We start from the raw sequence: 25,842 nt of genomic DNA, 5'->3' as shown, positions 1-25,842 counted from the left end.
ACTGTGGGCGGCAAGGGTGCAGAATGTACTCTTGGTGGGGGACTTCACCATCCATCACCAAGAGTGGCTCGGTAGCACCACCACTGACCAAGATGGACATAGCTGCTAGACTGGATCTGTGGCAGGTGGTGAGGGAAAAACATACTTGACCTAATTTTCACCAACCTGCCTGCTGCAGATGCATCTGTCCATGACAGTATCGGTAGGAGTGACCGCTACACAGTCCTTGTGGAGACAAAGTCCAGCCTTCACATTGAGGCTACCCTCCATCGTGTTGTGTGCTAAATGGGACAGGTTTCTCGCAATTCAAGACTAGGCATCCATGAGGCGCTGTAGGCCATCAGCAGCAGCAGAATTGTACTCAAACACAATCTGTAACCTCATGGCCCGGCATATCACCCACTCTACCATTACCATCAAGCCAGGGGATCAACCCTGGTTCAATGAAGAGTGCAGGAGGACATGCCAGAAGCAGCAACAGGCTTAGCTAAAAATGAGGTGTCAACCTGGTGAAGCTATAACACAGGACTATTTGCGTGCCAAACAGCATAAGCAGCAAGTGATAGACAGAGCTAAGTGATCCCACAACAAATGAATCAGGCCCAGACCTCCCTGTCGCTTGCCATTTCAACACACCACCCTGCTCTCATGCCCACATGTCTGTCCTTGGCCTGCTGCAATGTTCCAGTGAAGCTCAACGCAAACTGGAGGAACAGCACCTCATCTTCCGACTAGGCACTTTACAGCCTTCCGGACTTAACATTGATTTCAACAACTTCAGATCATGAACTCTCTCCTCCATCCCCGCCCCTTTTTGATCTCTTTTTCAAATATTTATTTTTTAATTTTTATTTTTCCTTTTTTCCCACCTATTTCTCTTATTATTTTTAAAATTTATTTCCATTCATTGTTTTATCCCCACCTTTTAGCCTATTTTGATCTTTTCTCCCACCCCATCCCCTCTCCACACCCCACCCCACCCCCACTAGGGCCATCTGACACTTGCTCATCCTGCTTTCTACTCTTCATGTCACCATTAGCACCTCCTTTAGCCAGTATCACCACCATCAACACCCCTTCGACCTTTTGTTTATGACATCTTTTACAATCTCCCCTTTGCCTCCACCTATCACTAGCCTTCTATCCAGCTTCATCTGCCCCACTCCCCTTAACCAGTATATATGTCACCACGTTTTTAGTTCCCTTTAGTTCTGAAGAAGAGTCACCTGGACTCAAAACGTTAACTCTGTCTTTCTCTCCACAGATGCTGTCAGACGTGCTGAGTTTTTCTAGCAATTTTTGTTTTTGTTTCAGCTTTCCAGCATCTGCAGTATTTTGCTTTTATCACATTGTTTGGCTTCTTCTGGCTAGATGTAATATTTCGCCCATTCTTTTGAATGGTTTACTTTTTAAAAAGCCTATTGCCCCCTTTACAATTCACATTTTAACTGCCCTATGTTTACCTAATTAGCATTTCAATCCTACTTTTCTATATATCAAAGCCTCTAGGCCAGCTGGCTTTAATCTAATTAAGACACACACACATACACACACAAAGCAGGATTTTTCACTGACCGGGGCACGCACCCGACCCGCTCGAGTGTAAAATGACGCGCGATGACATCGGGCAAGCGCCTGACATCATCGCGCACTCGCGCAATATTTCGGTCAGCGGGCGCGGGAGTCAGCAGCACGCCCCTCAACAATTAACAGGCCTATTAAGGCTATTAACAATCTCATTGAGTTAAATTTTTCACACCCGTCCAACCTTACAGTTGGCGGGCAGGCAAAAAGGCCAAGAGGCCGTTACATTTTTTGCAAAACCTCACCCACGGGCAGGATGAGGTTTTGATCCATCATTAGAAAAAAAATTTCATTGTAATTTCTAACATGTCCCTGCTTAGAGTCACATGAGGGGACATGTTTGTCAACATTTTAAAAATCCTTATTTTTAATTTTCAAAACTCTTCGCCTCCCTGAGGCAGCTGTGTACCTCGGGGAACTTTTCCAGCACGCACCCGGGCTCAGGCGCGAACTTGCGCTCTTGCCCTCCTCCCCTCCCAACGCAGGCAGCGCTGAGCGCCGATGCACGCATTTCACACTAGGCAGGGCTTAATTAGCCCGTCAGCCTGAAATCACGGTCGGGTCCCAATCGCGGGCAGTGGGCAGCTTCCCGATCGGTCCCATCCACCCCCGCCAAGCCCGCCCGACGAGGGCAAAATTCTGCTCATAGACACAAACACCACTAGAACTCTATTTTAAAATAATTTCCAATAATGTTATAGATATTATTATATTTTCTTGAAACAACATCCAGGGGGGGCTACCATTGGCCAGAAACTGAACAGGACTAGCCATGTAAATACAAGAGCAGGTCAGTGGCTAGGAATCCCGCAACGAGTAACTCACCTCCTGACTCCCCAAAGCCTGTCCACCATCTACCAGGCACAAGTCAGGAGTGTGATGGAATACTTCCTACTTGCCTGGATGGGTGCAGTTCACACAACACTCAAGAAGTTTCACACCGTTCAGGACAAAGCAGTCGCGTCATTGGTACCACATCCACAAACATTCACTCCCTCCACCACCGACGCACAGTAGCAGCAGTGTGTACCATCTACAAGATGCACTGCAGGAATTCACCAAGGCTCCTATACACAGCACCTTTCAAGTCCATGACCACTACTATCTAGAAGGACAAGGGCAGCAGGTACATGGGAACAACGCCACCTGGAGGTTCCCCTCCAAGTCACTCACCATCCAAACTTGGAAATATATCACCGCTCTTTCACAGTCGCTGGGTCAAAATTCTGGAACTCCTTTCCTAACAGCACTGTGGGTGTAACTACACCACATGGTCTACAGTTGTTCAAGAAGGCAGCTCACCATAACCTTCTCAAAGGCAACTAGGGATGGGCAATGAATGCTGGCCCAGCCAGTGAAGCCCACATCCCACCCCCCCCATTTATTTTTAAAATATAGCAGCCGCTGGCTGATATATCACAGTGTTGGAGAATACAGTAGCCTCAGAGTGCAGAGATGATAAGAGATACAGCAACCACTATCTTAGGCAGAAAGTATAGCACAAAAACATAAGCTACAGATATGTATAAAAGCATTGCTTCCTTCTATCAGCCTGAGTTGAATTGGAAAGCAGATTTAAAAGCAATTTTCCAACCCACTCTATTGTAATGTTTTCTGTATGTTTGTAGAATGGAGAAATGTATTCTTCCAATAGGGACATGTGCCCGAAACAAAGAAGGTTCTGTTTGCTGTGAATAATATTTCTCATCTTGTGAATAAAACTCTTTCTACTTTTGTATTTAAAAAAAAGACAATAAAAATGTGTCTGTTTAATTTTTAATTGGAAGCAAGTTTTCAAGAATTAGATTTTCAATATTGGCAAACCTTGTATTAAACATAAAGTACGTAAGTTCCATGTGGATTTAAAATCAAACATTTCTTGTGATATGATAATGTAGATCTACATCATCTCTCTTCTTCAATGTCCCTTTAATTTTATAGGTGCCTATTATGTTTATTGCTTTTTAATAGTTTTGCAAAGCAAATCCCAAGTGCATGGCAAATGGAGTGTGTCTCTTGTGTGACATAATTCATCATGTGTTACCATTCCAGTCATAATAAAGAGTATGTTCTGACTAACAATAGGCAACACCGTGGATGAATGCGAACATAATACTGCAATTGCCAGAAGGCATTTTCGAGAAAATTGGTTAGAAATATAAGTTACAGCAACATTCAATCGCATGTATTCCATTAACAAACTTGAGGTTATACATAGACCATAACGTTGTCGGTAAATTGTGCTTCTAATCTGATTATAACAGCTAGAAATTCAACACTGTAGTGTCACTGGAGTTGGCGTTACAAAAGTCAAAGACCCTTAGAGGAGGGCACACAGAGCTTCCAGCCATTTATGTCAGGACCTGCACAATGCCCCAGGCTGGGAAGGGTGACCGCATGGGCGTGCTGTACTGGAAACTTCCTAACTTGCCAGATTAAGATGACAAACAGCCATTTGGCTGATTTGTCATACATATTCCCACCAAAAGCATTCATTTGTCACTCATTAAAAAAACACGCATTCAGCTGAATGAGTGACACCTCACTAGTGCTCTTTAAAGGGCCAGGCATCCAACCTGCAGATAAGATGCTTTAGTCTAAAGTATATTCAATGAAGGAGCATCCACAATCCTCTGTGAGACAATTCCAAAGATTCACAATCCTCTAAGTGAAGAAATTTCTCCTTATCTCAGTCCTAAATGATCCAGGCTCTTATCCTGAGACTGTGACCCCATGGTCTACATTCCCCAACCTCTCAGCATCAACCCTGTCAAGCCCCTTCAAAATCTTTTATGCTCCCACAAAAAACATTTCTCATTTTTCTAAACTCCATAGAGTAGAGACCCAATTTACTCAGCCTCTCACCATAGGTCAACCCTCTCGTTCCAGGAACCAATCTAGTGAGCCTTCATTGTCCTGCCTCCAAGGCAAGTATACCCTGCGTTATATCTAGAGATGAAAACTGCAAACTGTGCTCCAGGTATGACGTCACCAAAGCCCTTTACAACAGTAGCAAGTCTTACTTATTCCTGTACTCCAATCTCCTTGCAATAAAGGCCAACATGCCCTTTACCTTCCTAATTACTTGCAGTACCTGTATGCTAACTTTATGCATTTCTTGTACAAGTATACCAAGTCCCGCTGTATACCCATCCTCCCATTGATCTGCGATGTCCAAACAAGGCACTCTCTTGGCCAGAATCCTGCAATAAAAGGCACCAACAAAAACATTGCCATTATATCTTCCTCAGCCAATGCATACAATCAAAAATGAGCTGTTTGCCCCTGTGAACTCTCTTAGCACCTGTCTTGTGGGTGCCTTTGTCTGTCCAAATGGTCCTGTGCAATGCTACCCTTTTGACTGCAGATGGTTGGCGGAAGGTTTCTGACTTTCAGTGGGGAAGACTGACCTTGCAGGACACCCTCAAGCAGCTCTGGGCCTTGAAGGCCTTCTTTGCTCTCAACATGAGTGGCAGAAGTCTGGGCTGGCTGGCTGACAGGCAATAGCAAGGGCATTGGTGGAGTGGCAGTGCTGGGAGCATGAATGCTGAAATCCTGAGAGAGAACAGCAGGTTTGTGCTCAACAGAACCACTGCTACTCATTTATGCGCGACCGTGTCCTGCAAGAGAGAGGGAGGAATGCCTGGTGATTGTGTTGCAGTAAGTTTGGGTGATGTGCCTGCCATAGAAGAATAGCTGGAGGAATGTGGAAACAAAAGAACCTGGGTTTGAAGCTGGCATCATTGGAATGTGTCTGAGGGTGAGATGGTGTATGAGTTCTGAGTGCCAGAGACTGCTAAGGCAGGGTGGGGGTGCGGGGAGGTATGTGCAGGGGTGGGGGTGGGGGGGGTGGTGGGGTTGGGGGGGGTGGGTTGGGTGCAGGTGTGGGGGTGATGGAGGTGTGGTGCAATGAGCATCATGAGAGGTTGGTGGTGCTGTGGGTATGAAGTCTTTGAAGATGCTTTCACTGAATTTCACCACCCACGTGAGCCATTGCTGCCAGCATTGGGACCAGACACCGGGCATTAATCACCATGGCCACGTGCTCCCATTCCCTTCTAAGGGTTTGCCTTGAGGGCCTTCTGGCCCATACATGGAACGTCGTCTATCTTCTGCTGTCAACCTCCACAACTAAGACCGTCAACGCCACAACCTTGAACCAAGGGGCTCTCTCTCTTCGCGGGTTCTCCATCTGTGCAGCTCCGACTTGCAGCCAGTGTCAACGCACTGAGTTTATTCCACCAAGTGCAAATCCCCTTTAAGAGGAGCAGGCTTGCTGCACCACGTGTTACCAGCGCACACTGCTCAGTCCCCTGCTGAGCACTCGGGCAGCCGACAGAGCAGGGCCCATTTCACCCAGTGATGGCGTCAGGTAAATGTCAGGTAAGTTTGTGGGCTTGCTGCCTCAACAGGAATGAATGTGAACAGGTTCCAAATCATGACTCCAGTGTCCAATAATGGTGCAAGCCAAAATGTCATTTAAAACCTTTTATTTTTGCAGTTACCCACTAGGTGGAGCCAAATAGAATTAATCCAAAATTTGTGAGTGTAAGTCCAAACATGTTAGAAGTAACTTAGAGGAAACATTGGCCCAAACCTTTCGGTATCAGGAGATGCCTCTAATTCGACTTACATCGTTGTGCTAATCAGGAGCCTGAGGAAGTCCCGGCATTCACACATCCTCAGCACTTAGGTGGGAAGTTTAAATTTCCGATTGCCAGCTATACCCTATCCAGCTTGCTCCACGATTCCTACGACAATGGGATCAGATGGCCTTATCCAGGCAGTTGGGCTGTTTGCTGTATACTTACACTGGCTTTTACACTGTGTACTTAGAGCTCTTCATAGCAGATGTAAAGCCTGCTGCCCAGCGTAACTCCAAGTAAATTGGCTGCTGTGTCAAAGCACTCTGGGAGCCACAGCACACTCAGCAATGTTCCCCTCCCAGCAATGTTCATCCAGCACACATTCCGCCCCTCACCACCCCGCCACCTGCCCTTGGACAGTACTCAACCCCACCCGCACCCCCATCTCCCAATTCACCTTCCATAATGCCTGGCTCCTGTCTGGCCAATGTCGGGAGAGTTAGCATTGTTGGGGATTGTGGGGGGCCAGGGTGTGTTGAGTTTTGTCGGGGGTGGGGGAGGGTGGTGAACATTGTCAGGGGGTGGGGGAGGGGGGTGAACATTGTCAGGGGGGTGGGGAGGGGGGTGAACATTGTCGGGGGTGGGGGAGGGGGTGAACATTGTCGGGGGTGGGGGAGAGGGGTGAACATTGTCAGGGGGTGGGGGAGAGGGGTGAACATTGTCAGGGGGTGGGGAGAGGGGTGAACATTGTCGGGGGTGGGGGAGGGGGTGAACATTGTCAGGGGGTGGGGGAGAGGGGTGAACATTGTCAGGGGGTGGGGAGAGGGGTGAACATTGTCAGGGGGTGGGGAGAGGGGTGAACATTGTCAGGGGGTGGGGGAGAGGGGTGAACATTGTCAAGGGGTGGGGGAGGGTTGGTGTGGGGAGGTTGTGCAGTGTTGGTGTTGACAGCTCCATTTTAAACAGTGTAATTCAATGAACTGAAGGCTGGCCTTAAGGGGTGTGTCTTCAGTTTATGATGAGAAATGGGGGCGAGGCTGTGCTGGAATTATACTCACCTCATGGCCACATGACTCTGTTTGTCCCTGCATCCCTGATGGCGTCAACACCACAAGGTGCAAAGGCACCTGTGCAAGATGGTGAGTGGGCAGTTTAAATCGCCGTCAGGGTCAGACACACCCTCTCGGACACTGACCAGAAGATTTGGGCCTACTAGAAAACTTTGGGCTCGATTTTCACCCCACTAATGGATGAAATCGCTTAGAATGAAGAACAACAATGACACCTATAAAGTAACAAAACATCCCAAGTTGCTTTACAGAAGTATCATGAAACAAAATTTGACACAGATCCACATAGGTCAAGATGACCATAAGCATAAGAGGGCGGTTTTAAGGAGTGTCTTAAAGGAGGAAAGTAAGATAGGGTAGGGGAGAGGTGTAGGGAGAGAATTCCAGACCTTAGGCCCCAGGCAACTGAAAGCATTGCCATTAAAATTTGGAGGCCGGAATTAGATAAGCACAGAATCCCGGAGGGTTGTGAGGTTGGAGGAGATTACAGAGAAAGGGAGAGGTGAGTCTGTGGAGGGATTTGAAACAAGGATGAGATTTTAAAATCACAACTTTTCTTAACCAGGAGCTAATATAGGTCAGTGAGCACCAAAGTGATCGGTGGAAAGGATTTGCTGCGGGTTTAGTCACAAGCAGCAGAGTTTTGGATGACCTCAAGTTTACAGAGGGTAGAATGTGGGAGACCAGCCAGGAGTGAGTTTGAATAGTTGAGTTTAAAGGTAGCAAAGGGACGGACGGGGGTTTCAGCAGCAGATAAGCTCAGACAGGGGTGAAATAAGATGATATTATGGAGGTGGAAGCAGGCAGTCTTGTGATGGCACGGATATGAGGCTGGAAGCTCATCTCAATCTGAAATATGACACCAAGGTTGCAAATAGCCTGGCTTAATCACAGACAGTTACCAAAGAGAGGGATGGAGTCAGCCGCGTGGAAACTGAGCTTGGAGGGGAGAACAAAAATAATGGCTTCAGTCCACCCAATATTTAATTGGAGGAAATTTCTGCTCATCCAGTACTGGATGTCTGATAAGGAATCTGATAATTCAACAGCAGTGGAGGAGTCGGGTGAGGTGGTGGCGAGGTGGAGTTGCGTTTTGACAACATATATATATATGAAAACTAACACTGTCTTCAAAGGATGTTGCCAAGGGGCAGCATGCAGGTGAGAAATAGGAGTGGCCCAGGAATAGATCCTTGGAGGACACCAGTGGTAACAGTATGGGAACAGGAAGTGAAGCCACTTCAAGTGATATGCTGGATATGATTAGATAAGAATGGAACCAGATGATAGCAGACCCAAACAGCTGGATGACAATGGAGAGGTATTGGGGGTGGATGGCTTGGACAACTATGTCAAAGGCTGCAGACAGGTCGAGGAGGACAAGATGGGAGAGTTTGCCTTTGTTACAGTCACGCAAGTTATTTGTGACTTTGGAGGGATTAGTATATGGAGTTCCAGGAAAGGTAGACACAGATTGAGAGGAGAGAACATGTTCAAGGACTTTAGAGAAGGAAGGGAATTTGGACCTGGGGCAGTAGTTTGCAAATACAATGGAGTCAAGGCTGGGATGGACATATTTTTGATCTCTCGGGGAATCAAGGGTCATAAGGAATGAGAGGAGAAGTGGGGTTGAGGCCATGATCAAGATCCAGCCATGATCGTATTGAATGGCGGAGCAGGCTCAATGAGCTCCTATTTCTTGTGTTCTTGTGAGTAACAAGGAATCACAGGGAATTTGTGAATTCAGCTTCGGTTTCTCTCTTTTACTATGATATTACTAATTAAGCATGCCTCATTACACAATACTAGATCTAAAATACCTTTTTCCCGATCAGTTCCACAATGTATTACTCCAGAAAACGGTCACAAAAACTTTCTACAAACTAATTTTCTAGACCAACTTTGCCAATTTCATTGTCCCAGTCTATATGAAGATTAAAGTTCCCCACAATAATTAAGACCATAAGATTATAAGATGTAGCAGCAGAAGTAGGCCATTCGGCCCATTGAGTCTGCTCCGTCATTCAATGAGATCATGGCTGATCTGGCGATCCTGAACTCCACTTTCCTGCCTTTTACCCAGAACTTTTGATTCCCTTACTAATTAAAACACTGTCTATCTCAGGTTTGAATATACTTAATGACCCAATCTCTACAGCCCTCTGCGGCAAAGAATTACACAGATTCACTACCCTCTGAGAGAAGAAATTCCTCCTCATCTTTGTCTTAAATGGGCAACCCCTTACTCTGAGGTTATGCCCTCTGGTCCTAGACTCTCCCACAAGGGGAAACAACCTCTACATTACCTTTGTTACAAGCTCCAATCATTTCTTATTTAATGGTCTGCCAAATGGTATGACTACTGTTAGGGGCCACATAAGCTACTCCCACCAGCATTTTCTGACTCTTACTATCCTAATTTGACCCAAACTGATTTTATTTCATGATCTTCAGAGGCCAAATCCTTTCTTGCTAATGCCCTTATATTATCCTATGCTATCAGGGCTACCTGTCCTATTTTGCCATTCAATCTGTCTTGCTGGAATATTATGTACCCTGGAATATTTATTTCCCAACCTTGGTCACCTTATAGCCATCTCTCTGCAATGGTGATTACATCTAAACCATTTACCTCTATTTGTTCCATTAGTTCATCTATCCTATTGCGGATTCTTCACGCATTTCAGATAAAGAACTTTGAATGTCATTCTTTTTACTACAATCCCTGCATAGACCTTACTTGATGATGCACAATAACTGCTAAAATCTTTTTCCCTTCTTGTCCCACTCTGCTTGTTTTTACCTACAGCTACACTGTTCCATTGCCTTCTTGTCTCTTTGGATTTCTAAAACTCCCTTCGCCCAAATCTTGCCCCCCCACCCCCACCCCCCAAACCTTCTGTTAGTTTGAAGTCCCATGCACAGCCCTAGCTGTATAATTCGCCAGGACACTGGTCCCAGCCTGGTTTAAGTGGAACCCATCTCAATGGAATAGCTCCCTCTTCCCTGAGTACTGATGCCAGTGTCCCATGAATCAAAACCCCTCTTTCCCACACCAATCTTTGAGCCAAGATCCCTATTTTATAAGTTTACCGCTGAATTATGTGGAGACATCCGTTTGTATTTCTCAGTAAAATCAACAATAGACTCCTTTCAACTGGTTTCTGTAGCAAGTTTTGGCCTCATTGAGTTTTCAGCAAGAAAAGAAAGCAAAATCAATGGATGGCTTTCCCTCATTAAAAAAAACAAAAATACCTCAGATGCCCATATCTTCAAATAAACACTGAGGGGAAACAAAAAGTGTTGCATTCAAATGCTTCAACATTCAAGACAAATAAAGAAGGGTAGCAAAAATATTCTTCGGGAAAATTGGGATTTTCTTTTGAGGCCAATATCAACATACCAACAATTTAGAGGATGTTCTAAATTCTCATTTCCAATGAATCTTACAAAAATATCATTATGATATGGAGATCTTGTTTAATTTCAGTTTCTGAATAGCATTTTGTAGATATGCAATAATGATATACCACTATCTTAGCTGGCAATTTTCTCATTGCAATTGGCAGCATCCTTAAGACATAGACAGGAAAATGTCGACCATCCACCATTCTCCACATAGCTTTTGAATAAAAAGTGTTGCTTTATAAATGAGTTTTCAAAATTCTGACATGAGCATTTGGTTGTTCATTAAGAAAAACAAAATTTAGGAAAATTTGCTATAATTCCTGCTTTAGTCTCATTATGCATTTTAGTGGTTGAGGATTCCGGGAACACTCCTGCTGTATGCATGTGTCTGACAATTACCTTCCTGAAGATCAGTTGTACTAGGGAACATTTTTAAAATGTTGTAAAAATATATCTTAAAAATACAAACTATTGACTATGGCACTGGTTCAAACACCAATAAGCTAAATGGACCTGGAATTTCCCTGGCACAGTCCACATTCTGTGCTGGGTTAGCCAATCAAGTTAGTGGTACTGAAACTGACCAAGGCTGGGTAGTGGAAATGGAATATTTGCACAATGACTTCTGCTGGGAAATGTGCTGTGTGGGCATTGGGTAAGGAGAGGATCAGGGTGAATTGTGATGGTCTACACCAATGATAGTATCGTTGGAACCATGCCACAGCATAAGTCAGCAACTTCAGGAAAGGAAAAAATTGGAGGGGGTGAAAAGGAAAATAGTGACAAATTAGAGTTCCTGTTAATACAACATTAGATTCCCCGGTGAGTTCATCTCGGGAGACATTGTGTTTCACAAGCAAGAGAAAGACCACAGATATAAATACCAGCCTTGGCTGATCTCAGCAGAGTGTGGAAGGTCTGGATCAAAGGAGGGGAATAGGGCCGGGCTGTGAAGCTTCTTAGACAAAACTCATATGGTCAATTGGGAAACGCAGTGTAGTGTGGCCAACACCTATTCCACCAAACGCCACACTGCAGGGAAGGAGAAGTAGGAAGAAAATGAAAGAAATACTGCGCTTAGCCACATTATTGACAAAAGCTTCTAAGTTCTGAGGAGGTAGAATTTGCAAAAAGAAATTGCAATATAGTTACAGTGTTTTCTTCTGTATAATTAGTGGCTTGAGGACAAGAATGACAATAGGCCAGTTTATGTTATGAGATAAATCCATTTTGTAAAGCACATGTGATGAATGAGGTTTGAGAAACTGTCAAAGCATTACATGCTCTAATTACACAGTGTGCACTGCAGTGCAGCAAGGCCCTTTCAAAGTGATGTATTGCTTATGTAGTCAAAGTTTAAACTTTGTTTTATAGCCTCACATATTGCGGTAGTGGTCTGAAGAAGTTGATGCCAATCTTTGGTTGCTTAGCTGTCAATTTCGATGACTAAATTATTGTTACTGAAGGGATTGTAAAAGAAAGTTCTACATAAAGGTCTACCTGATCACATAAGAGCCTGGATGTCAATCAAGGAACAGAAGCACGTTTCTGAGTACTTGACCCCAAGCTGCTTATTGTGATGCACATGTGGCCCCACAGAATGAAAATCCACTGGCAGCGTATTATGCAAAAAAGCAATCTTGGCGTTTATGTACATTTGTGAATATCCGTGGAGAAATTACAGTTGAAATAATGTTGCCATCAGATAGCAAAACCTACATTACGTCCAATAACTGGCCGGCTAACTCAAAATGCACTGATCTTCTCAAAGTGATTCTTTATGACCAAGTGCTGTAAGAGGAAAATCTGCCTTGAAAGCAACTATTATTAGTGTTGTGCAGTTACAGTAAATGAAGCACAGAATCAAAGCCCTGGCACTCATTTTGGACAATTTGGACAACTGATTTCTATTGCTTCTGGGGTTGGAAAAGAGTTTGATTCATAAGCATAGAAAGGTCATCAAGATATTTATTTTCAATCCTGTAATGGTAAGTTCAAGTTTCACAAACCTTTAAACATTTATACAAGGCAATACAGATAAGTGGAAGATTAGATACAAAAAAGTGCATGTATATAGTGCCTTTTATGTGTTAAGGACATCCCAAAGCATGAACTATTTTTTGATGTGCAGTGTGTGTTGTTATGTAGCCATTTATTGCAGCCAAATCTTACACAGCGAGATCTCATAAACAGCAAACGAGATCCTAGATTCATAGAATCATAGAATGGTTACAGCACAGAAGGAGGTCATTCACCTGTCAGGTCCATGGTGATTCTTTATAAAAGCAACTCACCTCGTCCCAGACCCTGTCCTTTCCCCATAACCATGCAAATTGTTTCTCTTCAGATACTTATCCAATTATCCAATTCTCTTTCGAAGACCTTAATCGAATCTGCCTCTGCCACACACTCAGGCAGTGCAATCCAGACCCTAACCACTCACTGCGTAAAAAAAATTCCTCATGTTGCCATTGGTTCTTTTGCCTTAAATTTTCACCTTAAATTGGTGGTCTCTCCTTCTCGACCCTTCCACCAATAAAGTTTCTCTCTATCTATGCTGTCTAGATTCCTAAAGATTTTGAACACCTCTACTGAATCCCCTCCCAACCTACTCTTCCCTAAGAACAACCCCAGCTTCTGCAATCTATCCACGCAACTGAAGTCCCTCACCCCTGGAATGACACTCATTCTATTGGATGACGGAAGAAATATTAACCAGGAGATTCCACCTGTTTTTCAACTAGTGACGGGGAATCTTTAATGCTCACCCGAACAGGCAGCTGGCCTTAACATCCTATCTGATAGACAATGGCTCAATTTTAACTCCTGGGCGGAAACATAGCCAAGTGACAGTCTGGTCTGTCTGGCAGTAGAAGTCTGGAATCTCGGTTTACAGCACAGAAACAAACTATTCGGTCAGGCTGGTCCATGTCAGTGATTAACTCCACATGAGCCTCCTCCCATTCATTTTCATCTAACTCTATCAACATATCTTCTATTCCTTTCTCATGTGTTTATCTAGCTGCCACTTAAGTGCACATGATTCACCCAAAATGTTCCTCGTGGTAGAGTTCCACATTCTAACCAAATTATCAAAGTGGCGGAAAGGAAAGGAAAGTGTTATGACACAGCAGTTGGTAAAGGCTGTCATTTCAAATCCCAGAGCGAAACTTTAAACAACTGTCATAACCTATATTTCAAGTGATATGTTTGAGGTGCAGTTCTAAATTCTGTAAGAAGACCACCAGTCCTCGAGAGGTTTTTATTTCAAACAATGAGACATTTATTAATTTACACAAGTTAAACATATACACATGGCTACAAATTACTACTATCATAACTTTTTAACAAATTCCCGAACTAATCTCCACTAACAACAACAACCCATAGACTTTAAGCAGACACCAGGCAAAGCATTTTCACCTTGCAAATTCAAAATGAGGTTCCTTTCACTTTGGTTCCTTTGCAGACAGCCGTAGGCTTACAGCTGCTTTGATGTTACATTGCCTCTGCCCTGCACACACAAAACTGCTTTCTGTCATACCCAGCACTCTCCTTTGAATGCAAATTCTCATTGCATCTTCAGGCCCTTTGGACTCCACCTCTTCTCACAATAAAGCCCCTTTCACAGTACAAATTTTATTAATAATATAAATATTGATTGCTGTCTCCTAGCTAGATGCAAGATTTTACCCCCAGTCTTTGAATGCTCTATTCAACAAAATGCAAATATCCTCGACCTCTGTGTCTCAAAACTACTATACACCAAGACACCCATATTAGCTGGCTTTAATCCAATTAAGACACATAGACACACCTACAGACTAAGCCTCTATTTTTATAAAATAATTTCCAATAACATTATGTACAGTAATGGCTTAATGACACCCCACATCCTAACAAAAAATGAACCATCACAATTCTAAAAGATGGCTTCATTGTTAATAACCCATCTCACATTATCTCCTATACTCATTACACTATTACATTACCAGATGCATGCATTAACATAACAAAATATATACACAAGTCATTGGTATCAATAGAAATCACTCCAGTTCAGTGTCCAGGGTTTTAAAAATGTCCAATTTTCCTTTAAGCTTCAAACTCTTGATAACACATCTGCGAACAGATTTCCTCTTCCAGCAATATGTATAATCTGTAAATTAAATGGTTGTAATAATAGACTCCATCTGGAAAGTCTTGCACTTTTGTCTTGAAATTTTTACAGAAACTTTAGAGGATTATGATGCGTATAAACAATTGTTTTTGATGAATTGTTTGCAACATAAATTTCGAAATGCTGCAATTCTAACACCAAACCCAAGCTCTCTTTTTCGATCATTAAATATCTTCTCTCTTGCACATTCAGCTTTTGTGAAAAGTAGCCTATCAGTTTCTCAATTCCAGTGTCATCTTCTTGTAACAGTACAGCCCCAATTCCTATACCACTTGCGTCAATGGCCAACTTGAATTGCTTGGTATAATTGGTACTGCCAAAGCTGATGTCGTAGTTAATGCAGTTTTCAAACTATCAAATGAGTTCTGACACTCCAGTGTCCATTGTAACTTCTTGTTCTTTTTTAATAGTTCAGTCAGTGGAGCAACCACTCAGCTAAAATTTGGTACAAATTTCCAGTAAAACCCACTCATGCCCAGAAATCTCAAAACTTCTCGTTTGTTGAAAGTACTGGGAAATCCACAATAGCCTTGACATTCTTATCTCTCGGAGCCACCTTACCATGTCCAATGGTATGGCCTAGTTACGTAACTTATGCTTTTGCAAATTCACTTTTAGCCAAGTTCATCACCAAATTAGCTTCTTGTAGTCGAGAAAATAATTCTTCCAGATGTTGTAAATGCTCCTCCCATGTCTGACTAAAAATGATTAGATCATCAATATAAACAGCACGATTGCTTAGACCAGCAATTAATTTGTTTGTCAGTGTTTGAAATGTCGCAGGTGCATTCTTCATACCAAATGGCATGGCTTTAAACTGATATAGTCCACTTGGCATTACAAAAGCTGATATCTCCTTTTCTCTCTCCGACAATGGTACCTGCCAATACCCTTTGAGCAAGTCAATTTTTGTGATAAATTGTGATTCTCCCACTTCCTCAATGCAATCTTCCAACCATGTTATAGGGCATGAATCCACTTTTATTTCCGCATTCACCTTTAAATAATCCACACAGTCTTTGTGTTCCATCCGGTTTCGGTACCAGCACAATAGGCGAAGTCCAGTTACTGCAACTAGACTCAATGATATCATTTTGAAGCATGAAATCAATTTCTTTTTGTACTTGTGATAACTTTAACAGATTTAATCTATAAGGGTGTTGCCTTATTGAAGATGAAATTTCTATACATACATCATGGGCAGAATTTTCCATTTGAAGTGTGGGGGGCAGACCCCCACGTATGCACATAAAATGATGCGTGGTGACATTGGACGAGCATCCCGACATCACCGTGTGCCATCGCGATATTTCACTGGGCTGGCACGTGATGAAGTCTGACGCATACCCGCCATTAATTAACGGGCTAGTTAAGGCCCTGTAGTCTTCAATCGACGCTGGTTTTCGGCACCCACACAGTCTTCGGGTCAGCGCACGGGCACAACGGGCAGGCAGGTAGGAGACATTTGTATTGACCTCATCCACGGGTGGGATAAGAGGGCTCAGTGGGGTCATGAATCTGCTCTGTGAAGTATTTATTGGTGAAAGTTTTTCAAACTTGCCTGTGTGACCTGCAATACTTCAGAACGCATCCCAGCAGCTTTTTCTGGACTCTTAACCTTCAGGTCAGCACTCTGCAGTGAGGAATCTTTTCCGGGCCTGCAGGTTTCAGGAAGCCTTCCCTTAGCCTGAGTATGGGATCTGATCTGTCCACTGGAGGCAGCTCCTCTGAGGGGGAAGGGAGGGCTAGAAGGGGGAGGAGGCCAGGAGTGCACATTCAGCCTCCAGGGGAGCCACCTTTGGGAGGACAGGCGCAGGCACAAGGGGTGCAGGATAAAGAGGTTGTCCAAGGCAGATGGGCCCGTAAAAGACGCGACTATCCTGCTGCCAGGGTATACCGGCAGCGAAGCAGCTACCTCAATATGTCTGAGGTGCAGTGGCGTAGGAGGCTCCGACTCAAGGGAGACAGTCAACTATATCTGTCAGATGATTGGCCCTGAGATCTCTCCTAACTGTGTGGGTGGACATCCCATGCCGGTGGCACTGAAGGTTGCCCTCAACTTCTATGCCTTTGGCTCCTCCCAGGGCTTGGTGCGTAATCTTTGCGGTGTCTCCTAATCAACTGTGCACACTTGGGTCAAGCAGGTTACAGACGCTCTGTTCAGGCGTGCATTGACCTTCATCCACTTCTGCTGGGACTGGCAAGTCAGACACAGTGAGCCAGAGGCTTTGCGGCCATTGCTGGCTTCCCCCGTGTCCAGGGTGAAATAGACTGTACACATGTGACCATCAAGGCGCCAGCAGGTGAGCCCGGTGCCTTCGTCAACAGGAAGGGCTTCCACTCCATGAACGTGCAGATAGTGTGTGATCACAGGATGCTGATTCTACAAGTCTGTGCAAGGTACCCAGGCAGCTCCCACGACACCTACATCCTCAGACACTCCCAGGTGCCGAGGCTCTTTAGTGCTTCGGCTCGGCTGGATGGATGGCTGCTGGGTGACAAGGGCTATTCCCTCAGAAGGTGGCTCATGACACCTCTCCGCTAACCAAGAACAGAACCTGAGCAGCGGTACAATAGGAGCCACACCTGCGCAAGGGCTGTGGTGAAGAGAGCCATCGGTCATCTCAAGATGCGCTTCCCATGCCTGGACCGCTCAGGGGACGCACCCCAATACCCCCCACATCGTGTCTCTGTGATAGTGGTAGCATGCTGTACTCTCCACAATCTTGCGCTGGAAAGGGGAGACACAGTGGATGATGAAGACATTGACGCAGTGGATGCGGCTGCACACGATGAGTCCAGCACTGATACTGAAGATGAAGAAGCACAGAGGAATGATGAGGGGCTAAACGCTGACGAGGGACTACACCAAGAAGGCAGGGACACCCGGGACACTTTAATACAACAAACCTTCAGCTGGCTCCACACAAATGGATCAGCAGGAACAGCCTTGCCTGGCGCTTCCATACTCAGCACTTAAGTGCTAAATCTGCCAGGTCATTAGTTGCAACTAAGGGCTTTGGACATAAACTTCAATGTCCACTTAAACACTTTTGACATGTATGTAAATCATACAAATGCAGAACAAAGGAGCCACCCTCAGCCATGGTAACACATCTGGTTTTAATTTTCACCATCAGCAGATCACGCAAAGTTACAACAAAACATTTTTCAAGCATAAACAAATAATAATTCCCTAATCTAGGGCCAACACAAAAGAACCAGTGAGAAACCCATGGTGTGTCTAAGGTGCCTTATGCTTACATTTCCGGGTGCTACGTCTTGGTGCTGCCCCATCGCTCAGAGTGGCATCTGAGACAGCCTGCTGACTCTGCTGTCCTGTTGGCCTCGATGACCTTGGCGGTCGTCCTCTGGCCGATGGAGCCTGTGCTGGTCCCGTCTGGGAGGGAGCTGCCAGTTCCACAGCTGGCATCTCCCCAGTCATCGCAGCCTCACCGGATGATACGGTCACTGGCAGAGGGGCGGAGGAGCTGCCGCCCTCATCCGGAGCATCCTGAGAGGTGCCCACAGAGACGCCAGGCAGCTGCTGCGCTGATGTGAGGTCGCTTCGGACCTCCCTGCTCACCGTTGATGGATGTGCAACAAGCTGGTAAACTTGACGCCCACACCATCTCCCACACTAGCAGTGACAATCTGAGGTCATTGCCGATGTGAGGGCTTGCTGGTCAGAGCACATCCTTGGTAAGCCCTGGCGGGTCTCCTGGAGTAGGGTCTCCACAAGAGTTGCCACTCTCCCCATGGAGGACGCATGGCACTCGGACGTGTGGCTCATTGCTTCGGCGAGCATCTGGGTAGACTCCTCCACCACGGAGACCAAGCTAAGCATAGCCTCATGTATCACCCCCAGATGCTCCCACACACCCGGCCGCATTTCCTGCACCTGCTGCGTCGGGGACGACTCCAGAGACACAACATCGGGCACTGACGGAGCATGTGCCTGGTCCCCTGCAGTCCTCCGACTGCTGGTGCCATGGGCACTCTCTGTCTCTGCCAGCTCCTCCAGCGAGTGTGAAGTGCCCTCACCGTTGTGCCCCGGGACACTAGCTGTTGTTCTAATTCCCACCGAGGTGCTAGTATCTGCGCTGGTGCCTGCCTCGCAGAAATGGTGAGACTTCACGCCCCTCAAGCGTGAGAGGGAGCTTCTGCTGCTCTTCCTCCCGGCCCTGCTCCGGTGATGCTGAAAGCAAGAACAAGTACAGTGGATCAGTTAGCGTGCACACAGTGACAAAGTTCATCCCTGTCCCCCCGGCTCATTATGCGCTCAACTTTCCATAACCAGTGGTCCAGCAATGTTGCAACAATAACTAATTTAACAATCATCAGTGCTATGGCTGTTGGGAGGACAATGCGGACCTCACTGTTGGTTTTAAATACCTGGCTGCGCCACCCCAGCCTCACCAACACCAGTTGACCTGGGTGCCTGGCGCCTCTCCAGTTCAAGGGCCTCCTGCTCGAAGTGGCTTAATATGGAGAGCTGTGCCTGGCCGCCTCCAGTCCTCACACACTCGGCCGCGTTATGAGCATTCTTCTCCTGAAAAAGCGAGAAGACCATTGATTAGTGCAAATTGCACATGGACTCTGTTCGAGCATGGCCCACCCCAACCAGAGTGGGACATATCACGGCTCCAGTGCCTCCTCACCCCACTGCTGCTGATCACTCATAAAGATGCTAGGCCTGCTCCCCACCACCCCCACCCCCTCCCACTGCCCCTTGGACACATGCTGCCTGTATCACCTTAGGGACCACACGGTATTCCTCCCATAGCAAGGAGGCGCAAGCACGTGCAGCGTAGAGCGCAGCAGATGGTTCGTTGCCACGTGACCTTGACGCTCCCCTTCCACCATCTATCACCCTGACTAGGACATGTTCTGGAGTTCTGAGTCAGCGCCTAGGTGCAGCTCCTCCAGGTTGTCCCTAAATGAATCATTTGGGACTCAGATCAACACATGCTGCGGGGGAAAACTCACCTCCTCATGACCCACTCAGGTTGACCTCAGCATGGGCACTATCTGCTTGCCCACCCAGCAAAGGGAAAATGCCCTCAATGATTTAATGCAGTCATGACACTAAGACTTGGGGGGGGTTGCAGATGGTAAGGCTACCTGCTGGGTTAAATACCCAATGCCAACATGGTACTCACCCTGCCAGAGTGCAACAAATTGTTGAAGTGCTTGCAACACTGGATCCAGGTGCGCTGCACCGCATCCCGGGAGCTCACCACCTCTGCCACCTCCTCCCAGGCACGTTTCATCATGTGGGGAGGCCTCCAACTCCCATCCTGGGGGACCAACACCTAACAAAAACTAGTGCTTCCTCTCCAAAAACTAAACTGTGAGTTTTAGCTTTCTTATCTGCCTTCACTTTCATCACTTGCTGTGATATTTTTAAATGTTCCCTAGCCAGCTCACATGCCCTGTTCGATCTTACCCTGAAACTTGATATGTAATCCAAGAGAATAGTTTCTGAATTTTGGCCCGCCAATTTCTCATGAATCAATTTCAGTGGTCCCCTTACCTCATGACCACAAACTAGTTCAAAAGGGCTAAAACCAGTTGATACATTAGGAGTGTCTCTAACAGCAAATAACAAAAATGGAATTCCTGTATCCCAATCCTATGCATAATCCTGACAGTACACTCTCATCATTGTTTTTAAAGTTTGATGCCATCTTTCCAAAGCTCCTTGTGACTCCGGGTGATAAACTGTTGACTTAAACTATTTTATCTCCAAACTGTTCATTACTTCTTTAAACAGCTGTGTCATGAAATTTGACCCCTGACCTGATTGTATTTCTTTAGGTAAACCATATCTTATAAAAAATGTAATTAACTCCTCCACAATCTTCTTAGTTATAATATTTCTTAAAGGTATCGCTTCAGGAAACCTGGCAGACGCATCCACTATTGTCAGTAAATACTGATTTCCACTTTTAGACTTAGGGAGGGGTCCTACACGATCAATCTTGACCCCGGTAAAAGGTTTTTCAAATGCTGGTTTCGGGATTATAGGTGCCGGCTTAATCACTGCTTATGATTTTTCTGTCACTTCACATGTATGACCAGCTTTATAGAATTTGACTACATCCCTATGCAATCCTGGCCAAAAAAACCTCTGTATCTTTTCCTGTGTTTTCCTAATTCCTAAATGTCCCCTCATTGGAATTTCACGAGCAATCCTCAGAATCTCATTTCTATACTCTAATGGGATAACAATCTGATGCACCTCCCTCCAGCTTTCATTTGCTGAGACATGATCCGACCTCCACTTTCTTATTAAAATACCTTCCCGAAGGTAATAACATACTGGAATACATTTTGCATCTGTTTCTGAATAAGCTTCCTGATATAACTATTTTAATTGCACATCATTTTTCTGTAATTCCACTAGCCTCCTTGAGTTAAACACTTCAGCTAAATTGTCCTGTATTCTTTCCTCCTGAACAATCTTATCAACCACAGTGCCAGCTAATTGGATTTCGACACCTTCTCCTTGCCTTTGAACTGCCTGCCTTTCTCATTTTTCTTGTTCTACCCCATGAGCCTTTGATCTCAATACAACACAATCAGGAAACAATCCAGGTTGTTCCTTCTGTAACACCTCAATTGAAAATACTTCTACAGGCTGCTCAACTACCATAGGCATCACCCACATTTACAATCTACCTATATCATTACCCAGAATAAATTGAACCCCTGCATTGGGCAATTTTTTTTTACCTCCCTAACTATAATTTCACCTGTCTTCCATTTGCTCTTTAAATTTACCTTCCACAATGGAATAGATTTAGCATCTCCATGAACCCCACTTATTATTACCCGCTCCTGCAATACTCCCTTTGAACAACAAATATCACTATCCCAAAACATTAAAGATTGACTAGCCCCTGTGTCTCTTAAAATTTTAACATCTTTACCGACTCCAACCTGTACACATGGAAAGACTTTCCCTTCACACAAAATCTTTAAGCATTTCTGCAACCTGCTCCTCAGAATTCTCTTGAGTAAACTGTGAACACATTCCCACTTCTCCACCTATCACTGATTCTCCCTGTTTCACCTGTACACAAACCATTGGTTTCTCCTGTGCCTGAACCTTAGCATCTACAGTACTTTAATTCCAGAACTTTTATGTACTCCAACAATTCCAACAGATTTTTCCTGCAATCTCCAACACACTGACTTTGTGTGCCCCATTTTATTACAATGAAAACACTTCAATTTTCGAATGTCATTTCTACCTTCAGCACCTTCCTTTTTATTCTGAGCAAAAACTTCCTGGGAACTTCCAGCTACTCCTTCTCTCCCCTGACTACCTACCTTCCTTTCACTTTCCCACTTTTTATCCTTTTACAATTTGAAAGGGTGACAAATAAGGTCTAGCTCTATGAAGTAATTCATAATTATCAGCTATCTCTGCTGCTTGTCTTTTACAGAATCAACCCTCTGTTCCTCCACATGAGTTCTCACCACCGAAGGGATTGAATCTTTAAATTCTTCCAAAAGAATTACTTCCCTAAGAGCTGCATATGTTGTCTCTATTTATAACGTCTGTAACCACCGGTCAAAATTACTTTGTTTTACTCTCTCAAACTCAAAAAAGTTTGCCCAGGCTGTGTTCTCATATCCCTAAATTTCTGCCTGTATGCTTCAGGTGCCAACTCATATGCACTCAAAATAGCTTTTTACACCCACACCATAATTCACCAACATTTTTTCTGATAACGAAGAATATACTTCATGCGCCCTAACCACTAGCTTAGACTGTAATAATAACGTCCAGTTTTCCTGTGGCCATTTCACCTGTTTAGCTAGCTTCTCAAATGAAATAAAGAATGCTTCAATATCTTTTTCCTCAAACTTTGGAAGAGCTTGTACAAATTTAAACATCTCCCCACTGGGTTCTACTCTAGAGATAAGTCCTTTCTCATCTCCTGATGTCTCTTTTTTAACTGCCAACATTTTCAGTTGGAATTCTCTCCCTCTTTTTTCTCTTTCCTCCTTCTCTATCTTCACAATTTCTAATTCCCTTTCCTGTTTCCTTTCTCTCTCCTGCCTTTCTACCTGTTCCCTTTTAAAAGCCATTTCTCTGTCCTTTGCTTCTGATTCAAGCTTTTTCAGTTCCTTCACTTGTTCAAATTCAAGCATCTTCATTTGTAACTGAAGTCTCAATACCTCCAGCTGTGACTCACTAGTGTCAGGTTTCACCTCCAACTAGATACTGTGCTATACTTTTAATTAGATCTGATTTCCAATGCCCTCAGGTAACCCCAAATTAACTTATCTGCCAACTTTATTAACTTACTTTTGGTTATTTTTTCCAACCCAATCAGAGTTATATCTTCTACTCCCAGACAAGTCTTAGCAATTTCCAAAGTCATCTTGCAGTCTCACCACGTCTAAAATACCTCACCAACTTCTGAATTCAAAATGTTTCTCGTACGCATAACCTTAACTCCAAACCAATCAAGGAATTAGAAATATTTTTATCCCACAAGAGCCCCCAGTTGTTATGACACAGCAGTTGGTAAAGGCTGTCATTTCAAATCCCAGAGGGAAACTTTAAACAACTGTCATAACCTATATTTCAAGTGGCATGTTTGAGATGCAGTTTTAAATTCAGGAAGAAGACCACCAGTTCTCAAGGGGTTTTTATATCAAACTACATGAGACATTTATTAATTTACACAAGTTAAACATATACACATGGCTACAAATTACTACTATCATAACTTTTTAACAAATTCCCAAACTAATCTCCACTGAGGCAACAACAACCCATAGACTTTAAGCAGACACCAGGCAAAGCATTTTCACCTCACAAATTCAAAATGAGGTTCCTTTCACTTTGGTTCCTTTGCAGACAGCTATAGGCTTACAGCTGCTTTGATGTTACATGCCTCTGCCCTGCACACACAAAACTGCTTTCTGTCATACCCAGCACTCTCCTTTGAATGCAAATTCTCATTGTATCTTCAGGCCCTTTGGACTCCACCTCTTCTAACAATAAAACCCCTTTCATAGTACCAGGTGTCTCCTAGCTAGGTGCAAGATTTCACCCCAAGTTTTTGAATGCTCTATTCAACAAAATGCAAATGTCCTCTACCCTGTGTTTACATCTCAAAACTACTATACATCAAAGCACCCAGACTAGCTGGTTTTAATCCAATTAAGACACTCAGACACACCCACAGACTAAATCTCCATTTTTAAAAAGTAATTTCCAATAACATTATATGCATTAACAGCTTCATGACAAAAGGAAAAGTGTGGTAGTTTTTTTTTCATCGTGTTCTCTGTCTGTGATAACTTCTGCTGGTCTCCACATTCTGCTTGAAGTGCCAAAATCCTAACCAGTGTGTGTTGTGTTACATATTTAGCTTTGTGCTCGTTGCTGGAAAGCATTAAAACACAATCCCATGCTACATGTTGAGTGCATTTTGTGGTAAAACTACTTATCCAGCTGTGTGTATGAACAGGAGAAGATTTATTCATGTGGGCAAGTCTAATCCATTACAGGAATAGCAAGTGGCCAGGTTTGAATTCATTGAAAAATAGGCACAACAAATCCCACACAAAGATACACAAGCACTGACAAAGAACTGACTGTGGCCTGGGTAAATATAGGGTACTCAAGGGTTGGTTTATATGGGCTCTTTGAACTATGATTGATTGTCAGGGGCCTTGCCCTGAGGTAAAACATAGGTTCTAACTAAAAGAGGAGACAAATTGGCACCAACAGGGGTAGAGGTGCTTCCTCCCCTCTGCCACCTCCAACTCCAATCTGACAAGTCCTGGCACAACAGTTTCTGATATGAGTTGGGAAAGTGTAACCTCGATGATCAAATAAAAGAATGCTGAACAGCATCCAAAATTCATTTTGAGACCGAACTGATTACGTAAAACTACACTGAATATACAGCACAGAAACAGGCCATTTAATCCAACTAGTCCACAACAATCTCTATGCTCCACTTGAACCTTCTCCCATCTTTCCCCATCTAAACTCTATTGGCATAGCCCTCTATTTCCTTCACCATCATCTTCTTATCAAGCTTCCCCTTAAATACTCTCCAACTCAACCATTCCCTGTAGTAGCGAGTTCCACAATTTCACCACTCTTTGGGCAAAGAAAGTTCTACACTTATTCCTATTCAAGCTTCGTTTGTTTACAGATCGAAGGCCTGTTACCCCCTACCTATCTATCACCCTTACCACTCAGCAGACATATGGCGTTGTCCATCTTTAGGAATCTACTCAGAGTTACATGGCTCTAGAACATTGCTGGAACAAAATAGGGGCAAGGGAAAGAGGAAAAGATTTTCTTAATTTTCATTAGCATTGCTAAAAATGGGCTATTTTGTAATAGTTGAGTTATTGAGATAATAATCTGTCAATAAATCGGTTCTCCAATCCCTCAAATTTACAGTCTGTCACTAAAGCTTTGAGACTCATGTGACATTGCCTTTATATTATATAATTCCTGTATTTCACAGTTTATCACATAGGTTGGTGAAGTCTCGCATGTCTTGGGTGCATAACTCATGTTTGAGTTATGCACCCAAAGTCTGAAACTTACTCTTAAAATGGTGATTTAAATGGTGATTTGCCAGGCAATGACCACCTCCCATAAGAGAGAATCTAACCATCACCCTTTGACATTCAATGGCATTACCATCACTGAAACACCCACTACCAACATCCTGGGAGTTACCATTGATCAGAAATTGAACTGGACTAGCTATATAAATAAAGTGGCTACAAGAGCAGGTCTGAGGCTAGGAATCCTGTGGCGAGTAACCCATGTCCTGACTCCCCAAACCCTGTCCACCATCAACAAGGCACAAGTAATGAGTGTGATGGAATGCTCTCCACTAGCCTGGATGAGTGCAGTTCCAACAACACTCAAGAAGCTTCACATCATCCAGGATAAAGTAGCCCACTTCATTGGCACACCTTCCACAAACATTTATCCCTTCCACCACCAATGCACAGA

The sequence above is a fragment of the Cetorhinus maximus genome, chromosome 6 (genome assembly GCF_964194155.1).
Source record: "Cetorhinus maximus chromosome 6, sCetMax3.hap1.1, whole genome shotgun sequence".
Lineage (NCBI taxonomy): Eukaryota > Metazoa > Chordata > Chondrichthyes > Lamniformes > Cetorhinidae > Cetorhinus > Cetorhinus maximus.
This window is presented reverse-complemented; position numbering follows the sequence as displayed.